Raw genomic sequence first — 21,338 nt, 5'->3', positions numbered from 1 at the left:
TATCATGCAGCAAGAAGCACTTACCAGGCAGCTGTGAGCAGTTGAGAGAGTTTGAGAGGCATTTCACTGCCGATCAACAGTTCTTGGAAAGGAGGCCTAAAAATCACTGAGAACCTCCAGGGTAATGACATTGAAAAAAAGAGAGCCAGGTGCTCCTAATCAATAACATTGCTTCAAATTATTCTGCTTAAAAAGCAGAATATTAGAGAGGTAATCAGGTGGGAAACATACTGGCTGTAGGGCTGGACAGTACTACTCTGGTATTTTGAAAGAGTAAAGGCCCTTTTCCACAGGCACAGTCCTTGGAGCTCTTGCATTGCAATCATGGTGGCCCTTTCCCACTGCTGTGCTTTGAATTTTTGGCCATTGCAAAATCACTAAAATTGCAGCATTCAGAGCAGGGGCACCATAATTCCTATATTGGCTTTTTTCATAGCTGTAGAAGATTGCAGCTAAAAACGCACTGGGTTTAAATGGAAAAAATCGTGATGCTATCAGGGTTTTCAGTGAAAAAGAACAAGGGCGTGATAACAGCCATTCCGCAGACAAAATGATCATCGTGCCCCCTGCATATTTGTGTCCCCATATGTCCTCCCCGACTGCGACAGAGTAAATGCAGTGGAGCTGTGTAGACATATTTACCTGACCATGCTGCATTGGAACTCCTCTTCCCTCTGACAGCCACTCTCTCTATGCTTCCCTTCTCCGGTTCCCAATCGCGTGATGTGAGGAGGGCAGCATAGGGCACGCAGGGGTGGGTGGGATGGGGAGTGGATTGTGATTGTTACACCACTAGAGAAGACCTATTCAGCTTTATACACACACCAGATCATTCTCAGCTGAGGTGCTCAGTTTGGGCAGCAGCTGAAAAATGTAGTTTGTATGTGGTGGCTCCAAAATGGACAGATCATCTTGTCTGAGTGCAGACTGAGCCCATTATTCTCCTCCTTACATCTCTCGCTCTGACCCACACCCCACGTTATCTGTTCACTGCACTCGAGACTTAATTTCTGTGGGAGACAATCCTCATATGTGTACAAGGCTTTCGGCTTTCACTAATATTCTACAAGTGCAAGAAGTTCTGCTGCTACAGTTCATGTGCGTTGAGGCCCAACAAAGGTTAGTGGCAGGAAATTCTGTATAATTTCCCAAAAAGGTGACAACTGTTTTAAAAGAACTACTTTTTGTAAGAATATCCGGCGTGTGTCGAATTTGCCCACGCCAAAAACAAAATGCAATACTGCATAAGGCGGCAAATAATTCGGTCAAGATTTTCACCACTTGAAATGAACATTTAATGGAATGTGTTGGCGCTTTATGAATCAATAATAATAATAGTAGTAACAATAATAAAGAAAAAAAACTATAACGAGAAGAACATGCAGCCCACCAATTTACTTCTTTATAAAATGCTACTTGACTGGCTTTCATGCAACTCTCTTGGCTACTGTGGTTTCTGAATCAGAACACCTGATAAACATACAGTACTTATTTGGGATCAATTATTCCAAAAGTCATATTTTTTAACAGTAAGTCAGGAAAGTCTTTCTCAATATTTCTCTCACTTCAGAGTTCCTTTTGTTTGCAATTCAGCTTCCAGCCATTGCTGGTGGCCAAATTACACTGTTTTTATTGCAATTTGGGCTCCATCTTTTGACAGCGCCCAAATTACTGACTGAGTGGCGTTATAGCCAAAATTTACGTTACTGCCTATGGGGGCACCAGCTGCGTCCAACTTCCAAGCAATGTTTTTGCCTAATTCGCAAAATAGATGAATTTTACGACAACTATTGTGCAATTTTGCCTGTCTAAAATGATTACTTTCTCATAATGAAATGCCTTACTTGTGTTAAATTATGGAGCAAGTATATTGTGTGGAAGTAACGGGTATTTTGTAAACCCCAAAGATCCAAATGGCCATTTAGCTAAGAGGATTAGCTACAACATGCAGCATCTGGCTCACATCTGCTGCTGCAGTCACTTCAACAAATCGTGTAATTTGTGAGGAATTACACGGTTCATATATCCCCCCCCACACACACACACACACCATATATGCATATACTGTATGAACATTTATTCAGAACCTGCATGCAAACATAATGTCATTTATGTTCTTTTACTGTATACAGTCTATCGTGTGTGGATTAAAACAAGGATGGTTTCTGGTCATTTTGGCATCTTAGGTAAGAGACATTACACAGTTCTACTGAATAAGAAAAACAACACAGCTAAAACAAATACATGGTTGATTAACCTATTAATAGCACTATTTACACCTCTACAATGCTAATCAGTTCCATGGTTTTGTGAATCAGGGGTATTTGCTGGTTTTGCTCCTATCCATATCCTTTGAACATGTTTTCTCCTGTACATACCATGGAGCTCCATCTCAAACCTTGCACTTATTAACCAGCAGTGGTGCCTAGTTTGCCTATACCTCAACATTATCTCAACTGAAACAGTATCTATAGCTTAGGCCACTATCACGAAAAATGGTAAAATTTAAACTATATGTAAACACATACAAATAAGAAGTATGATTCTTTCAGAGTAAAAGGAGCCATACATTACCTTTTTCTTATGTTGCTGTCTCTTACACTAGGTAGTAGAAATCTGACTGATCTGACAGGGTTTGGACTAGTCCATCTCTTCATGGGGGATTCTCAGCATGGCCTTTATTGTTTATAAAGGCACTCCCTGAAAAGGATTTATACAAAGATGCTGGGGAGCCTCACTGCTCGCTGTACACTTTTTTGGCAGTTGGACAGAGCAACTGCTATTCACTAAGGGCTTGTCAGATTTACACTCCCTACTATAAATGACAGCAACATGGGAGACAAGTAATTTATGGCTCATTTTACTCTAGAAGAAACATACTTCTTATTTGTATGTGTTTATATGTATTTTAAATTTTACAATTTTTGCAATAGTAGTCCTTTAAAGATACAGAAACTGCCTAAACTTTAAACTGAAAATGCATAATGTTTTCATAGACTAACTTAAAGGGAACCTGAGCTGAGTAAAAATATTTAAAATAAACACATGATGTAGCTGCAAATCAATATTACATACTTACCTCACAGTCAGTTCCTCTCAGAAGCTCACCATTTTCTTCTAAAAATGATCTCTTCCACTTCTGACAAGATTTTGTCAGAACTGAAATATACCAGTTGCTGTCAGTTATATATCAGCTGCTGTCATTTACAACTGAATGTGCAGAGTAATGTCCATGTTTCCCTATGGCTCAAGTGGGCGATATAACAGTTTAACAGTGTGGTGACCAGGAAGCTGTTATGGGGTAATGGCCATTTTCAAAATGGAGGACAGATAATTCCATCAATCACAGTGGACAAACAGGTCACATGAGAGGAGAAAGAGAATGATGAGCAGACAACATGGGAGGTAAGTATGACCTGTGTATGTTTATTTTGACTTTTTATTTTCAGTTCAGGTTCTCTTTAAAGCTTATTATAAGCATAATACTTAACGGATCTCAAGTTAACCAGTGTTGAAAGGGTAACAAATGCATAACTTACCAGTAATTACCCATACAGATGTCACAAGGTTTCTATGAATTTAATAGAAAAAGTTTCAATTGTGGGATATAGCCCACAGCAGATTTTCGGGGTTATTTTTTCATTAACTAATCTGAGGTATTCAGCTGCAAACAATTAGAGAAAAGTAAAATGAGTAAAGTTCAATTCAAACTAATTTCATTTCAGTAGTGGGCTCTCTGGCTAGACCAGTTTCCATATTAAAGGACAACTATCAATAACCAAGTGTTCTAAAAGTCAAAGGAAGGATTGCACTCCCAATGGATAAAGTAGATAGGAAATCACAGAAGTCCCCAGCTCTTTGTTTTATATTCCAAATACAGTATGTTGCTGCGCTCTAAAACCACTAATCCTCCATTAGGCCTAGTGCACACCAGAGCGGTTCTGCTGCGGTTTGCGATCCGCTTGCGGGTGCGGATCCGCTAGGGTAATGTATTTCAATGGGCTGGTGCACACCAAAGCGGGAGGCGTTTTGCAGAAACGCATACTCCCGGGCTGCTGCAGATTTTGGATTGCGGATGCGTTTCTGCCTCAATGTTAAGTATAGGAAAAACGCAAACCGCTCTGAAAAACGGCACTTCAGAGCGTTTTTTCAGGCGTTTTTTGTTACAGTAGCTGTTCAGTAACAGCTTTACTGTAACAATACATGAAATCTACTACACCAAAAACGCTTCACAAAACCGCAAAATGCTAGCTGAAACGCTACAGAAAAATAAGAAAAAGCATTTCAAAATCTCCTAGCATTTTGCGGATCTGCTAGCGGTTTTTGGTGTGCACCAGGCCTTACAGAGGGTTTACCCTGAAAAGATTAAAAAAAAAAAAAAACTGTACTTAGGCCTGGTGCACACCAAAAACCGCTAGCAGATCCGCAAAATGCTAGCAGATTTTGAAACGCTTTTTCTTCTTTTTCTGTAGCGTTTCAGCTAGCGTTTTGCGGTTTTGTGTAGCGGTTTTGGTGTAGTAGATTTCATGTATTGTTACAGTAAAGCTGTTACTGAACAGCTACTGTAACAAAAAACGCCTGGCAAACCGCTCTGAAGTGCCGTTTTTCAGAGCGGTTTGCGTTTTTCCTATACTTAACATTGAGGCAGAAACGCATCCGCAATCCAAAATCTGCAGCAGCCCGGGAGTATGCGTTTCTGCAAAACGCCTCCCGCTCTGGTGTGCACCAGCCCATTGAAATACATTACCCTAGCGGATCCGCACCCGCAAGCGGATCGCAAACCGCAGCAGAACCGCTCTGGTGTGCACTAGGCCATAGTGCTAAGTACTGTATGAATGGAGGACCCTGTAACCAGCAAACATGGCACTTCACCGGGATGTGCCCAACTCCAGGAAGCCAAAACAAACGGTCCCCCCTTCGTGAGAGCACTCAAAATAATTCATGATAGCTTTTCAGAGTGTCTTTCTTGCATGACATATATTGAAAGAAATAATAACAAAAAAGTAAGCTTGAATACTTTTAATGTTATTCAGCAGTGCTATGGAATGAAGCTGGGAAGATAGGAGTATTAATTTTGGCTCCCAGTCAGTGGATTAGTCCAGGTGATGAAATGAATAACAAAACCTGAGAATTGGGAATTTCTGGTTTCATAGCAGCTATACTGCTAACAGGGGCCACAGAGTACTGCCGCGAATAGGCTGCAAACAAGAGCAATTTGAGTGGTCAGTTTTGGAAATAAAGAAAAATATTGTTTTTTAAAATAAGAAACTGCAAAAAGGCTTGTTCCACCCTCACTTATATTCATCTTTTTTTTTATTGATTTACTTAAAAAAAAAAAACAGAAATTTCACCTTAAAACGACTAAGTTAAGACCTGCCTGAAGCAGGCATGCGCAGGAAACACAGTCAAGATGTGTTACTATTGTGTATAGTACATTATCATTTGTTTAGCTGATTTATTTTCCCTGTCTACAGAAAATAACCCAAAAAAATGATGAGAGTTATGGCCTGCGGCTGGCATTCTACCTATTGCTTGAAGTCCTAAGCTAAGCTCCCATCACACTGCCACATGTATAAATGTAAGTAGAGATGGCAGGATTATGATCAATTGAGTGACAGAGCTGTAAAAGGATGGATCCTGGAGGGAGACTCTCTTCCAGCAAGCTGACAAGACTTCAAGCAGTATGAAGGATGCCAGTTGCAAGCAAGATGGCAAGAAATTTCAAGTAATGTAGATACTTATTAGTAGAGAGATCAGAGAATGAGAACACAGTTCCCATTCACCGATCTAAGTGCCAGTGTCAATGAACTCCGGCATCAATGAAATGCCGTGTGTTCATTGACAAAATGAAAGTGAAAACATGCATGTGTTACTTCCTGTAGTGCGTGTATGTAGGAAACACATCACAGGAACACCAGAAAACACAACACTTTAGAAATAAACTGAGGGGGACATCTAGTAGCCAAATAGTGAACTACACCCTAATAAAATACATTACATAGTTTCCTTTTCCATTAAAATTAATCCCTTACTTACCCCCCACTCTCCCAAAGTTACCAAAATGAAATATTTGTATTGTATTAAAAAAAAATTACATACAAAAACATAAACAGCTACCTTAGGGACTTTATTTTAGCATGTATATATGTGTCATGAGGATAGATTACTGTTTTTTTTACATGAAAGGACTTGTAATGCATGACAGACGCAAAACTGAAAAAAATACACTTTCATTTCCAAATAAAATATTGTCGCCATACATTGTACTAGGGACATAATTTAAACGTTGTAATAACCAGGACAAATGGGCAAATAAAAGGTGTCACTTTTATCCACAGTGGCATGTTTTATTTTAAAATTATAATGGCTGAAAACTGAGAAATACTGAATTTTTCCCATTTTCTTATTATTATTGCCATTCAAAATGCAATAAACAAAATGTACCACCCAAAAAAAAAAAAGCCTATCGGTGGCAGAAAAAACAAGATATAGATCATTTTGTTGTGATAAGTAGTGATAAAGTGAATGAAAGGGAGGAGCATTGAAAGGTGAAAATTGCTGTAGCCCACAAGGGGAAAAACCCCTCAGTGGTGAAGTGGTTAATATACCTGTAAAAATTCACTGTGTCAAACTTACTACAACTCAAAAGCTAAATTTGGATCTTATTAAAACAAAGTTCCTTATTGCAAATCCCTTGTTATACCGTGTAATTCAAAATATAGAACAAAAGATAGAAAGAGGTCAGCATGCACTTACTGACATTTAATACAAATCTTTCTTCCTCATGCTGTAGCCGGAATCATGCAGTAATCTGAGGTCACATCATCAGAAACAGCACAGAAAATACAAAATAATCTTCTATTTACATTATTGTGTTCTGGTAAGGTAAACAAAAAGATCAATGGCTAGTAGTGCATACAATAAAAGATGGACCTAAAAATGCTATTGGCACACAAACTTATCCAAGGCATAAAAAAGGCATGTTCCACAATGTGAGGCCTGGAACCCACAAAGCGCTATGGCAATTGCTAAGGAGTTGTGATAGCGTTCTGCAAGTGATTTTAGGAGCGATTTCCCTGCTCCTATACAATTCATTAGAATGGAAACGCTCCCATAATGCTGCATGCCCTGCGATTGCATTACTCACAATCGCTCTAGTGGAATCTGTCCATTTACATTGGCAAAGCGCTTCCTAAACGCTAAAAAAAGCTCTAGTGGGTTCCAGCCCTGATCCTTGATGTACCAGGAGTGGTGTGGCTGAAACGTTGCTATGCTGGTGCCAGTGGGCCTGATTCATGAAGCTGCGGTGCCATAGTAGCACAAGCTACATGACACCAGGGCAAGCTAAATACAAGTCTGTACGCTACATGCGGTTGTGCTGCCTTCCTTAGTTACGCACCCTGTTTCCATAGTAACACACGCTCCTTTAACTACTGGGTGCTGTGAAGTATCGCAACCACTGTATTTCACTAGCGCGGTTGCTACTATGTTTATTAACATAGTTACTATATTAATTAACATAGCACACGGTAGTTAAAGGCGCGTGCGTTACTATGTAAACAGAGCGCGTAACTAAGGATGGCCCACTAAGCAGCACGACCGCTCGTAGCGTGCAGTCCTGCATTTAGCTTACGCTGGTGTCATGTAGCTTGCACTGCTATAGCAGCGCAGCTTCATGAATCAGCCCCAATATCTACTGTCCTGTATCAGGTGGGTGGCGATAGTGACAATCAAGCACTAGGTACAAATGTTGTGAAGCTGGAAGTGTCATTACTGTGTAGGATTGTGTTGGTTGCATGTAAAAGGCTGCTATACTACTCATGTAATCACCAATGACTGTGTAAATAATTTTCTTGGTACCCGGTCATAGGCAAAAGCATAGAGCATTTCTATCTATCCAGCTATCTATACCCTGCTCAAAAAAAAAAAAAAAAAATGACCACTTAAAGGGAACCTGAAGCGAGTAAAATTATTTAAAATAAGCACATGATGTACCTGCAAATGAATATTACATACTAACCTCACCGTCAGTTCCTCTCAGAAGCTCACCATTTTCTTCTTACAGGTGATCCCTTCCAGTTCTGACAATATTTTGTCAGAACTGAAATATACCAGTTGCTGTCAGTTATATATCAGCAGCTGTCAGTTAAAACTGAATGTGCAAGGTAATGTCGATGTTTCCCTATGGTTGAAGTGGGTGATATTACAGTTTAACAGTGTGCTAATCAGGAAGCGGTTATGGGGCAATGTCCATTTTCAAAATGGAGGACGGAGAATTCCAATGATCACAGTGGACGAATGGGATGCAGGAGAGGAGAAAGAGATTGAGGAGTAGACTACACAGGAGGTAAGTTTGACCTGTATATGGTAATTTTGACTTTTTATTTTCAGTTCAGGTTCTCTTTAAACAACACAAACTGCACTATCAGAGCAGTTTGTGTTGTTTAAAGATAAATGACCTCCAGCCACAAATGCACATGTGTCTGTTCAAACGGTCAGAAACAGACTCCATGAGGCTGGTATGAGGCCCAACGTACATGGGTGGGGGTTGAGCTTACAGCCCAACACCATGCAGGGCGTTTGGCGTTTGCCACAGAACACAAAGATTCACCACTGGAGCCCTGTGCTCTTTACAGATAAAAGCAGGTTCGCACTGAGCACGTGACAAATGTGACAAAGTCTGGAGATTCCGTGGAGAACTTTCTGCTGCCTGCAACATCCTCCAGTATTACCGGTTTGGCAGTGGGTCAGTAATGGTGTGGGGTTGCATTTATTTGAGGGGCCGAACAGCGCTCCATGTACACACCAGAGGTAGCCTGACTGCCATTAGGTACTGAGATAAGATGCTCAGACCCCTTGTGAGACCATATGCTGCTGCAGTTGGCCCTGGGTTCCTCCTAATGCAAGACAATGCTACACCTCAGGTGGCTGGAGTGTGTCAGCAGTTCCTGCAAGACAAAGTCATTGATGCTCTGGACTGGCCTGCCCGTTCCCCAGACCTGAATCTAACTGAGAACATCTGGGACATCCTGCCTCGCTACATCCACCACAGACTGTCCAGGAGTTGGTGGATGCTTTAGTCCAGGTCTGGGAGGAGATCCCTTACGAGACCATCCGCCACCTCATCAGGAGCATGCCCAGGCATTGTAGGGAGGTCATACAGTCACACACACTATTGAGCCTCATTTTGACTTGATTTAAGGACATTACATCAAAGTTTTTTTATTCCATTTTAAATTTTGAGTGCGACTCCAAATCCAGACCTCATTGATAATTTTTGTGCGATTTCGCTGTCAGCACATTCAACTATGTAAAGAATAAAGTATGTAATAAGAATATTTCATTCATTCAGATCTAGGATGTCTTATTTTTGTGCTTTTTTTTTTTTTTTTTGAGCAGTGTATATATCATAAACCAAATCAACCTGAAACAGGTGTTATGTTTAAAATGACACACTGGAACAGGTATACTGAGTGGTATAAAGAAAATGAAAATGAAAAGAAAGGAGATAGAGAAGAATGAAAACGTGAACTAAAAAAAAAAAAAGTAACCCCATACATCGAATAGTAAAATACTCTGTCCAAAGGGTCAGGAGAAGCCAGAGATCATTTACAAATAAACCTATGAACTGCAAGGACTGGCAGTATATCAAGGGAGGAAGGTACAACAAAGGATTATTGAATCTAAGGCCATATTCATATAGTCTTTTAAGTGTATAGATCTATTTGCCTTTTCTTTTCAGAAATTCAATCTTATGGTTGTCTCCTCTTGATGGATTCTAGACATACTATGGCCTCAATTCACTAAGCTTTATCAAACACTTTATCAAACGTTTGATAATTTACCTCCTGGGTTAAAACTAATTTTGAATTCACTAAGGTGTTATATTCTTATCGAATGTTTGATCGATAAAGCATTCGATAAATATATAACACCTTAGTGAATTCAAAATTAGATTTTACCCATGAGGTAAATTATCAAACGTTTGATAAAGTGTTTGTTAAACCTTAGTGAATGGAGTCAATGGCCATGCCTCTCAGTTCATGCACTTGGTGCAATAACATAGGTTTCTACCAAGGTGGAAACATCAATCAGGAATGTCACTTCTATGTTTCAGATATCTCCTCTTAAATGCACTGTGTCTTGTCCACATAGGCCAGGTCACAGAGGCACTTCAAGAGGCAGACACGGAAATCATTGTTACTGCTATAATAATTGGATGAACAGTACTTCTTGCTGCTGTGAGGAAGGTGAAAGGCAGAGTCTTTTGTGAGAGCATTGCAAACATCGCAACTACGACATAAAAAGCAATCTTTTGTGTTGGAAAAATTAAAGTTTTGTATCAGATGTTTGCAGATATTGAGAAGGTTTTCATTGGCTATTACAGGTGCTTTTCTGACTCCCAGATTTAAGGCTCCATCTGTTACTAGATGTAGGCTTGTTGAGAAGAATGGATCTAGAATGTGTATGTGCTTATGGGATCCTGTCTTCTTTTCTCAGTTTCAAATATATCTTGACATCTCTCACAAGTATTGTCTTAATTATGAAGCAATGGGTAGCCTCTGACTTGGAATTTATCAAACATAGTGAAAATTTGTACTCTATAATAACAGATCTTTAAATGTTTAATTGGAAGATTCCTGAATACATGAGGTGGGTGGCCACTCTTGTGGTGTAATGCAATTTTGTAGTTTGGAGGTAAATGTTGTAGTAATGATATCCTATGACACTCAAACCATTAAATCCAAAAGTGCAGTTTCCTTTTCTAAGAAATTAAAGGCAAGCCCTTTGAAAATGTTTTGTGAAGATAGAATGTTAAATTATTGACATGATCACTACTCAAAATCACAAATATGTCATCTCGTCCACCTTGCCATAGCAGAATGACTGAACAAGGCACCTGTACAGCACTCTGCTCCCAAACTATCATGCATGGAATGAAATCCTGATCCCTTCACACGACAGCCATTGTGTACATGAACCATGGTAGACAACCTTGGATTGTATTTCAGAGATTACCCTCTAGAATAACCTCTGTACTCCTCAATCAAAATATAGGCACCAGTACTTAAATTATGTAACCCATATTCTAAAGAAGGCATACTGGAAAACTCCATTAGAAAGATGGTGATAGTCCGGATACTAAATTCAAACAAAGGCTACATAATGAAGCAATTGTTCCAACCAATACCACTAATAAAAGAAGACCTTAAACAAGAAAATATAAAAGCAAAGAACAATCCATTCTTAACTCACACTATGTAATTCCTTCTGAACATTTTAATCATTCACACAATCAATCCAATACAGCTGTAGAAGAGCTACAATAAGCAGTAGTTCCTCCCACTCAGCCTCCTGACCTTCAGTCTGCATTGGCCACCAGTCACACTCATTTCAATAAAGTTCTCTCACCGGTCACCTGTGCCATAAAACATTTTAAACATCATAGGACCCAAATGAGTTAACTGGTTAGAAACAGGGATGGTCAATGAAATGCAGCTTGAAAATTGACCGATTAAATCCTGCTAAAATGGATACTTTTGCATAAAAAAATGGTGTAATCCTGCATCAACGTAGGATTATTTGCATCTCAATGATCATCCCAAGTGGAGGCTGACATATTTATTTCCTTTTAAACAATGCAAATTGCCTGGCTGTCCTGTTAATCCTCTGCCCGTAATACTTTTTTTTTTTTTAGTTATAGACCCTAAACCAGTCATTCCCAACCCGTGTGCCACAGCATTGGGTATGTGTCACTGGTTGCCACCTGCTCTGTCTCTCCTTGCTTCTGCCAGTCTCTGCTCCATCTACAATTAGAGCAGTGCTACAAGAAAATGGCCGCCGATGTCCACAAATGCGGACACCGGGGGCCATTTTCTTGTAGGCATCTAACTACAGACAGAGAGGAGGCGGGGAGAGGCAGGGAAATATGACGCCTGTGACGGAGGAGGAGAGGGGACCGCTGGGTACATAGAGGAAGCGGCTGCCAGCTCAGAAGGATACACGAGCGGCAGCTGCAGGAACAGAGGGGGAAGCAGGCTGGTCACCTAGCTATGCTATACTGGGGCAACTATACTAACTACCCATACTGGGGCATCTATAAATGCCCATACTGGGGCAGCTATACTACCTATACAGGGGCAGCTATACTACCTATACTGGGGCAGCTATACTACCTATACTGGGGCAGCTATACTACCTATACTGGGGAACTATACTACCCATACTGGGGCAGTTATACTACCCATACTAGGGCATCTATACTACCTATACTGGGGCAACTATGCCACCTATACAGGGCAGCTATACTACCCATTCTGGGGCATCTATATTACCCATACTGGGGCATCTATACTACCTATACTGGGGCAACTATGCTACCTATACTGGGGAACTATACTACCTATACTGGGGCAGCTATACTACCTATACTGGGGCAGCTATATTACTTATACAGATGTGATGATCTGAACGTTTGGCGTGATGTGTCACGGCTTCAAAAATGTTACTGCCCTAAACAAACATGCAGGATTAGAAGTTTCTAGTGTGTGATTTAGACATTATTGCTGCCAAGGAGATCAACAGGACTGCCAGGCAACTGGTATTGTTTAAAAGGAAATAAATATGACAGCCTCCATATCCTGTCACTTCAGGTGTACTTTAACTTTATCCTGCAGCTTTTTTTATTATTATTTTTAATCCCAAATGTATTCTAACCTTTCATAAAGTGTCTACCTGATGCACCATTGCAAAGAATTGCCCCTAGATTCCCTCCACTTCTGCCAGTAATGTGAATTGTAACACTCTAAGCAAACTCTGTTTATTATGAAAGCGCTTTAAAAACCTTCGGTACAATAACCTAGCAAGATACATAGCTGTAGGGGATGTGGGCTACCGTCCTCCTTTTAGTTCACACAATAGAACACTGTTACATTAATGGAAGCATATTTATCAAATGTGGATTACTACTCTGATTCCCAGCTCTTTGTTTATTATAAAAAAAGGGGTTAAAAGCCTTTGATTATGCAGCAAGGTAACGAGATACATAGGTGTAGGGGATATGGGCTACATTCAGCTTTTTATTCCTCACAAAAGATTATTGTGACATTTCAATGAAAATTGGAAGTGTAAAACATTTCCTTATTGTAGTCCCACAGGTCTCTTTTCTCTCATGTTTTCTTGCCTTTGCTCGGAAGGTCACCTTCTCATAACAGAAGAGTCTGGCATGGGGAAGACTCTAAATTAGCTCCAAGCATTCAATAGCTATTTTCCTAGTAAGCTCTCTACATGCTATTGTAACACTCACTAACACCACCTTGTGGCAATTTAAAAAGCTAAATGTATTCTTTAGATTACAATATGATATATACAGAAACTGTACAAAACTAGGTGAATTGTGATGGGTAAATTAAATTAGAACTCCTGTCAAATATTTAATCAAAGAGTAGGTCAATTAACAACAGTCTTAGTCCAGGCACGTAATACAGCGAAGTAATTAAAACGGATATCTAAAGACTGATATTATAATAGGCTGACATGCATCTCTGTATGCACGTCTTATAAACTGTGGCACAATGGAAATGAGGCTGTGTATGGGAGTGTGCAGATTGTAAGGAACTGAAGCTATACTTCATTAGATCAGGTTGTTTGCAGGCTGGAATAGGGCATACATTTAATAGAGGTGCGCTATGCATATTAATTTGGTTACTGGGTAATGTTGAACGTTAAACTCTCAGGGATTGTTACGTCACCAATATTCTATGATCAGCTTTGCAATGGTAGTTTCAATAGGTTTCTCATCCTGGTTTCAGATGGTTTTCCTATCCCTAAACAAAGCTCAAACCCCTCTTACATAGCTACATACATAGTTATTTTGGTTGAAAAAAGACATGCGTCCATCGAGTTCAACCAGTACAAAGTACAACTCCAGCCTGCTCCCTCACATATCCCTGTTGATCCAGAAGAAGGCGAAAAAGCCCTTACAAGGCATGGTCCAATTAGCCCCAAAAGGGAAAAATTCCTTCCCGACTCCAGATGGCAATCAGATAAAATCCCTGGATCAACATCATTAGGCATTACCTAGTAATTGTAGCCATGGATGTCTTGTACAGATCAGGTCATTTGGTTGTGGGGATTGGCAGGTGTCTAAAAAATTCTTATGCTAATTACTGGTAATTGGGCGCCCAAGTTGTGAGTTGGGAACCTCGGTCGGCTACTACATAAGAAATAATAGTTGTAGCTGATTGTAGAAGATCCGCTAAAGCTAGCAGTCGTTTGGGTACATGGATTAGGACTAGGAGGGTAGTGTTCAAGTGAGAATCGGTGCCAGGTAAGTGCATAGTAAATGTTGATGATGTAATTACCAATATTTCTTTCTAGCAGCACCATCTGGTGCCCAATTCATGTGGTGGTCCCACAACATGTACACCACTTTGTAACTCCAAACACTACTGTGAATTTCTTCTTCAGGACTAACCCTTTCCCCATACCACCGCAAAACCCCTTCATAAATACCCAACCTGCCTCCGTTACCGAATCAGGTCATTTGGGTGTGGGGATCGGCAGGCGTCTAATAAATGACTGTGTTAATTATCGGTAATCAGGTGCCCAAGCAGTGAGTTGGGAGCCCAATGCAGGAAGAAGCTGATTGGCTACTATGTAGGAATTAATGATTGTAGCTGGTCAAAGACGATCGGCTACAACTAGCGGCTGTTTGGGCAACGGGGTTAAGAGGTTCCGTTTAGGCACTTAGAGGTGGGGGTTAGGGTTAGTCATTAGGTGGGAGGGTTCCATTTAGGCACTTAGAAAAAAGGGTTCAAGTGAGAATGGGTGCTGGGAACTGCATAGTAATATATCAGTAAATCTAAATCACCAATATTTTTCTACAAGCTGCACCGCCTGGAGCCCAACTGAAGCAGTGCCGCTGCAACATGTAATCCTGATTGCAACCCCTCATCCTCACTAATAAAACGAAAGGTGTCTGCATCCACCTGCGTCCATGTGTGTCACTGCTCTGCACAGACGCAGTGCCTCAGCTGTCATAGACAGGTGCGGTTTGCGGCCGTGCACGCTAGGAATACGGGCGCTTATCCTCCTCACTCAGACAATTTACTCAACTCCCCCCCCCCCCCCTCCCTTTTCCATCCTATCCCCTAATGCTGGGAATACACAGCTCGATTTTGAGCCATTTAGATGGCTCGATTGATAATTTCCGACATGTCCGATCTCCAGCCCGATCGATTCTGCTCTCGATTTTGCATAGGGAACAATGGTAAAAGATAAGAAAAATGAGGGAAAGATAAGCACATCGACCGCAGAATCAAGCACGAAAATTGATTGGGCGCAAAATCGAGCATGAAAATTGAGCCGTGTATTCCCAGCATAACAGTAACTTACCTAAACTACTCCAAATCTTGGCCAGTAGCCCTATCTCTCAGTAAATCTAGTATCCATGTCTAGCATACAAAATAGTCAAATTCTGGCACCTAATGAAATATCCACTACTGTATGTAATAGCCAACTTACAAATAGCTCAGTTAAATAGCCAATGCTTGGTAACCAATTTACTCACCGCTTGTAGGTGCCCAAATGAAATGTTTAATGGAAAAGGTGCTATTTGGGCAGGCTTAGAGGAAGCAGGTCACCAGTGGTGGCACAATTAGCTCCTGGTTACATGTCTGCTATTCTACATCATGTTTTGTTGTTAGTAATTGTTACCCTTAAAATGGACCAGAGTGATTCTATATGTAAATACAAGTCCTCAGCTCGCATACTTATCTTTTCAGACACCATTAACAGGAGAAGCATTATATAAGCAAGTTTCTGGTCCACTTAATCAAAACCATGAAGCAACAGGAAGAAAAGAGCAAGAATCTCAGCGGGTGGCAGAACATTTTTATTGTAGAATAATTTAGCATTGGATAGTTACTTCTAAGTTTTCTTGCATCCTATTATTATTATTATTATTAAAAAATGATAAATGAAGGTAGCAGCAACATCCAGGGCCACCTGGGCAATTGCCCAGGGCCCTACAGTTGGCTGACGGGCCCTCCTGATCTCACCCATCGTCTTTCCATCTTCATCTCACTACCTCTTGCTCTCCGTAACCTGGTGGCAATGGTATGTGAGTACACATCGCTGTGTACAGAATTAGGGGCACCCGCAAGGATGAAGACAAAGGTCACAGACTGCAGAAGCACACTGGCCAAACAGGAGAATTTGCTCTGTAATGGTTTCCCAGGGCCCCAATGTAGTTGGCAACATCTGCAGCATTTACAGAGAATACTGAGCTATGTGTGCTGCCCATAACAAGTACATGTGCTGCTTACTTTGGTCGCCGTGTAATGCTGATAGCACAATATCAGTAACTGCAGATTACCAATATTTTTACTATCAGGCTCTTTTCACTAACCTTCCCCTACTCTGTATCCTCACACTAACTCACCTAATCCACCTTAAACATTAAATCTAACCCCCTCCTATGCTGTCCCCTCACACTAAAGCTATGTACACACATTAGATAAATATCAGTCTAAGCCCAGAGGACAGATTAATAAGCTTTCAATCAATTTTCTGTAAAAAAAACTGTGCATGATCACCCGTCACCGATGGCAACAAATGACCAAAACCAGGAGTTGTTCGTGATCCATCCTGTTGGATTTTTTCGATCAATGATTGTTCATCAAAGGGAGTGGGTACAGTTCATTAAACAACATAGCACAACCCTGTTGTGTACAGCGTATGCGCCACAGTGTATGTACAGGTGTACATACCTTTATGTGTATGTGCCTTTAGAGTGCCGTGCCTACATGTATCCAATTTTGATTGGCCAATAATTGGCCATTTTTACCACCTTCATGTAGTAGGAGAGCTTACTTACACAATCATTGGTCAATCAAAATTGGATGTGTGTATGCACCCTAAGCCTCCTAAACCTATGCCTACCCCTAATCCATTAATTCTAACCTCTCCCTAACTTATCTTCTTACGGCAAGCCTCCTAAACCTGTACCTAACCAAACAGTGACATGTGACAGCAAGCATTTGGCAATCGCTAAACAGTCTTTGATAAAGTACATCTGTCACAAGAAGTATAATGAGGGCTGGCATACTCCTGATAAAAGGTTTTGCTGTAATTGCTCTTGTGAGACTTCCCTGATCTGCATACCTGTTCCACTCTGTTCCAGGTGAGTGACTAGTAGCACTGCTGACAGTGCATCTGCATTACAGCCAGAGAGCTACCTTTTAAGTTTCCAAGTTACTCCTATAACGGAATTACATATGAACTTTTTTAAACAAAGAAAAGTAGAAATAACCATGTACTTTTGTTAAACCGTTGCACAGTACATATTTTTTAAAGGTTTTTTCAGCTCCTATATGATTAATAGATTTCCTGTCTTTCTTGTAACTATTACCAGTTTAAGATTGTTACTTAATGTGAACCACAGAGTGGCCTTGAATAATAAATCATTTAATTACTAGTTATTATTTGAAATATTTGTTCCTGCAGTTAGTTTCAGCTGAAGCTTCCATGACAGAAAAAGAATTCTACAAAGCACAAATAGAAAGTCAATTCTAGGTTTTATCAGTCTTGAATTCCTTCTTCTCATTATGTGACTGTAATAGAGCTCTACAGGCCAAGTTCTGAACTCTGCTTTAAACGGTGTAACCTCCGTCAGTGTCTGATGTTGCCCTCTCTCACACTGTTTCTCATACCAAGTTTGTACTTTTAAAGCACAGCTGCTGTGAAGCTATTCTGAGTCCAGCTAGTCATTAAAGTTTGGGCTCTTACAGCCCAATCTTACAGAATTCCTTGCAGGCAAGCAGTCCATGATTAATCATCGTGCAGATGTGCCTCTCTTGTCAGTGAACCTACCGCAGCAAACTGTGGCAAAGGTGAAATTCCCACCAAGCTACTATTATAGCGGCCAGCCCCTGATTCCGATGACCCTATCACTAAAGCACCTGAGACTAACTTACACCTGCCATACTGGAAGCTCATTAATCTTTGCTAAATACCAAACATAGTGCAAACAGAATACATGTAGTGTGAATAAATGAGTGTATATACTATAGTGATTAATCTGGTACAGATGCTATTTCCTATAAAGGGCTCTTGCCAGGGGGTTTCTGTCACTCCTCCTCGTAGATATGAGAATGCAGCCCGATCCTGCAGATGGTCATCTTATGTCTATAGCATACATGTCAAACTCCGGCCTGCGGGACAAATCTGGCCCTCCGAGCCATTAAATTTGGCCCACAAGTGGTTTTCCCATTTTGCATTATGTTTGGCCCACTTTAGACCACCAGGGAAGCTATATTGGAGGTGAAGCCCTAGAACACTAGGCAAGCCATATAGGGGAGGTATAGAGGAAAAGCCGTAAACACCAGGGAACTGTATAGGGAAGGGTGGGGGCCTCTAGACACCAGGAAACTGTATAATAGTTGAAGGGTGGCCACAGACACCTGGGAACTTTATAAGGGAGAAAGGTGTCCAGTAGACACTGAGGTTGGCCCACAACTACGCCACAGTGTACAATTTCGGCCCACTTTGTATTTGAATTTTTCACCCCTGGTCTATAGGTAGCCTTATATAAAGAACTGCCATGCTTCTATACGTAGAACAAATAAAAAACTCCTCTCTGTCTGCAACTGTACTGGCAACATAACAGAAGCTTAATCAAATTTTGATTACTCAAACATAAAAACAGCTATTCCTGGAGCATTCTAGTTCTTGGTAGTGCATCTGACAGCAAACAACTACCGACGCAAAGCACTGTCAAGTTGGTAGTGAAGGAGGAATATGCTTCTGTGATTCAGAGACTATTGAACTGCGTTCTGATTCTGAAACTAGGATAATTAACAGAATACTGGTTTTCCTAAATAATATAGTGCATCCTTCTATATGTCACTGTGGTGCCTATTTAAGATGCTGACACAAACAAACACAAGTCCTGCTCCAAATGCTCTTTTAAAGGGAATCTGAAGTGAAAATAAACTTATGAAATAATAATTTGCATGTGTAGTACAGCTAAGAAATAGAACATTAATAGCAAAGAAACAAGTCATATATTGTTTCCAGAACAAGAAGAGTTAAGAAACTTCAGTTATCTATGCAAAAGAGCTTCTTTAAAGAGACCTCATAGATAGCAGGGGCATGTGTGCCCCTGCTAAAATGCCGCTATCCCGCGGCTTAACGGGGGTCCCTTCACCCCCAAATCCCCTCGGTGCAGCGGGGGAACGCTTCCTGGTTGGGGCAGGGCTAACCGCCGCAGCCCTGCCCCACGCGCATCTGTCAGCGCGTATCTTCGCCTCTCCCCCGCCCCTCTCAGTCTTCCTTTACTGAGAGGGGCGGGGGAGAGGCGGCAATGCGCCGCTGATAGACGCGACTGGAGGCAGGGCCGTTAGCCCTGCCTCCACGAACGACCAACTCTACGACCAACTATTGCGGGGGTGGGTTTGGGGGTGAAGGGACCCCGTTTAGCGGCGCGATAGCGGCGGTTTAGCAGGGGCACACATGCCCCTGCTAACGATGAGCTCTGAAGCGAGATTTATTCTCGCTTCAGAGTCTCTTTAAGCTCCAGGTCCAATTTGGTTGCGGATTTCTGGAGCACTATACATCAAAGAAACAGTGACAGACCGCTGCAGATATGGTTCATTGAGATGAGAAGTTCAAAGGGTCATCAGCTCTGCAAATCACACTCTGTATTTTAAACTATAAGACAGAGCAAACTGTAAATATGACAATATGATGCACTGCTATAAAAAAAACGCTATATAACTGAAAATAAAAATATGAGACTAATTCCTTTGCTACTAATGTTCTATTCCTTATCCGTACTAACCATATAATTCATTATATCATCATCATAATTTTTTCGCTTCAGTGTCACTTTAAAAGATTGATTAGCAAACTAATGGGAAGCAGGAATAAAAGAACATCTTGAATATATAATTATCATCAAGCTGTGCTCAGCCAATCAAATTTTTCTAATGTAACACAAATAAATTGGGATATTAAAAGTTCCAAGTAAGAAAATAAGTGTAAAATATAACTGGCAAATGATTTAATTTGCAACCTAGAGGAATCAGCAACAATACTGCTCTTTAGAGCCACAAAAAGGTGCATTCACTTACTACTGCCAGAACTTGTGTACTTCCACAAATGACCAAATATGCTTTAATTTCGCTCTTTTTCCAAGTGACATGCACACTTAGGAGACTTGATAATGAATGTTACTCTGCTCATTACACAGATTATTCCCACTTGTTTACTGACCCCTGCACATGACATGGATAGCGATTTAATTTTATTTGCACATCTGTGGTCTCCATATAACCTCGGTTACGGATCAAGCTCTCTTAATTGGTTCTTCCTGCTCCTTAAGGTAGAGGCTCTTTCCAGCTACATTTGGTTTGTGCTGTCAGGTGTTTAAAATGAAATTTACTTTTGTGCCTCAATGTAACAACTTGCTTTAAAATTTAAAAAATAAATAGTATTTTTAATTACAAGGTTTGCAAAGCAATTTTTTCTTTCATCTACTGAAATATTTCATATCAGAGGAAGTCACATATGATTCCAAAAAAAATAACTTTTTTTGGGAGGGGGCACATTTCAAACATGCACCAAAGAGCTCTTCAGTCTTTCAAGATCTCCATACTTATAAGCCTTCTGATCACTTCAAATGATTTGCCACTATAAAAAAGGATCACCATTTTACGCATTAATGCAGATTCTGATTCATGATCTGCACTTTATAAAAACACATTTATAATAGTTGGACATCTTGACTGCCTATTATTTGCATGTAACATTTGGCACCTTAGAAGTAGAGAACAGTATAGGCTATAATGAAGGACAGTAGTCTTTGAGTCAAACACTGGTCTGCTACGTCTGCAGTCTCTGTATAGTGGTCCACGGCCATACTGCAAGTCAGAAGGCTTCTAACTGCCACCTGCCAAGTAACCATAGCAGCTGCCGGTCAGATACTGGAATGGAATTTCTAAGAACTTTAGGGTAATTACAGTAGGCGATTTATGTGCCGTCTCCCTCCGTATAAAACCAGGTTGGCCCTATATAAATCATCTATATAGGGCAAACAGATTATAAAAAGTGGTGAAGCAACAATTGCTGAACTGTTAGCCGATTGGCAAGTCATCCTATATAATATTATGTTCTGCATATGATTTGCATCTGAATTGAATGCGAAGTGTGCAGATAGCTTATTATAGGTGCTGCACATGTGAGCTGTTGGTCATTTCAGATGCAGCCTTTGTGGTATGCGCTGGCCCTCTCCTTGCTATATAATAAAACCCCTGTGTCTCTGCATCCTGTGTGTG

The 21,338-nt window shown here is 40.7% G+C and overlaps 1 protein-coding gene and 1 long non-coding RNA gene across 3 annotated transcripts in view; one reads left to right on the top strand and one right to left on the bottom strand.

Annotated features, from left to right (window-relative positions):
• Positions 1–21,338, bottom strand: part of ZNF827 (zinc finger protein 827) — a 232,964-nt gene that overhangs the window by 32,587 nt on the left and 179,039 nt on the right. The window lies entirely within an intron of this gene.
• The window catches only part of LOC137570617 (uncharacterized), a 51,556-nt gene that overhangs the window by 4,805 nt on the left and 25,413 nt on the right, over positions 1–21,338 (top strand). Inside the window, exon 2 of the long non-coding RNA XR_011031115.1 lies at positions 2,133–2,186. This is a non-coding gene — a long non-coding RNA (uncharacterized lncRNA). The remainder of the gene's footprint in view (positions 1–2,132; positions 2,187–21,338) is intronic.

This window comes from Hyperolius riggenbachi, chromosome 1, assembly GCF_040937935.1.
Source record: "Hyperolius riggenbachi isolate aHypRig1 chromosome 1, aHypRig1.pri, whole genome shotgun sequence".
In the NCBI taxonomy this organism is placed as follows: Eukaryota; Metazoa; Chordata; class Amphibia; order Anura; family Hyperoliidae; genus Hyperolius; species Hyperolius riggenbachi.
The sequence above is the reverse complement of the archived record's forward strand: the minus strand, read 5'-3'. Positions and strand labels throughout refer to the sequence as shown.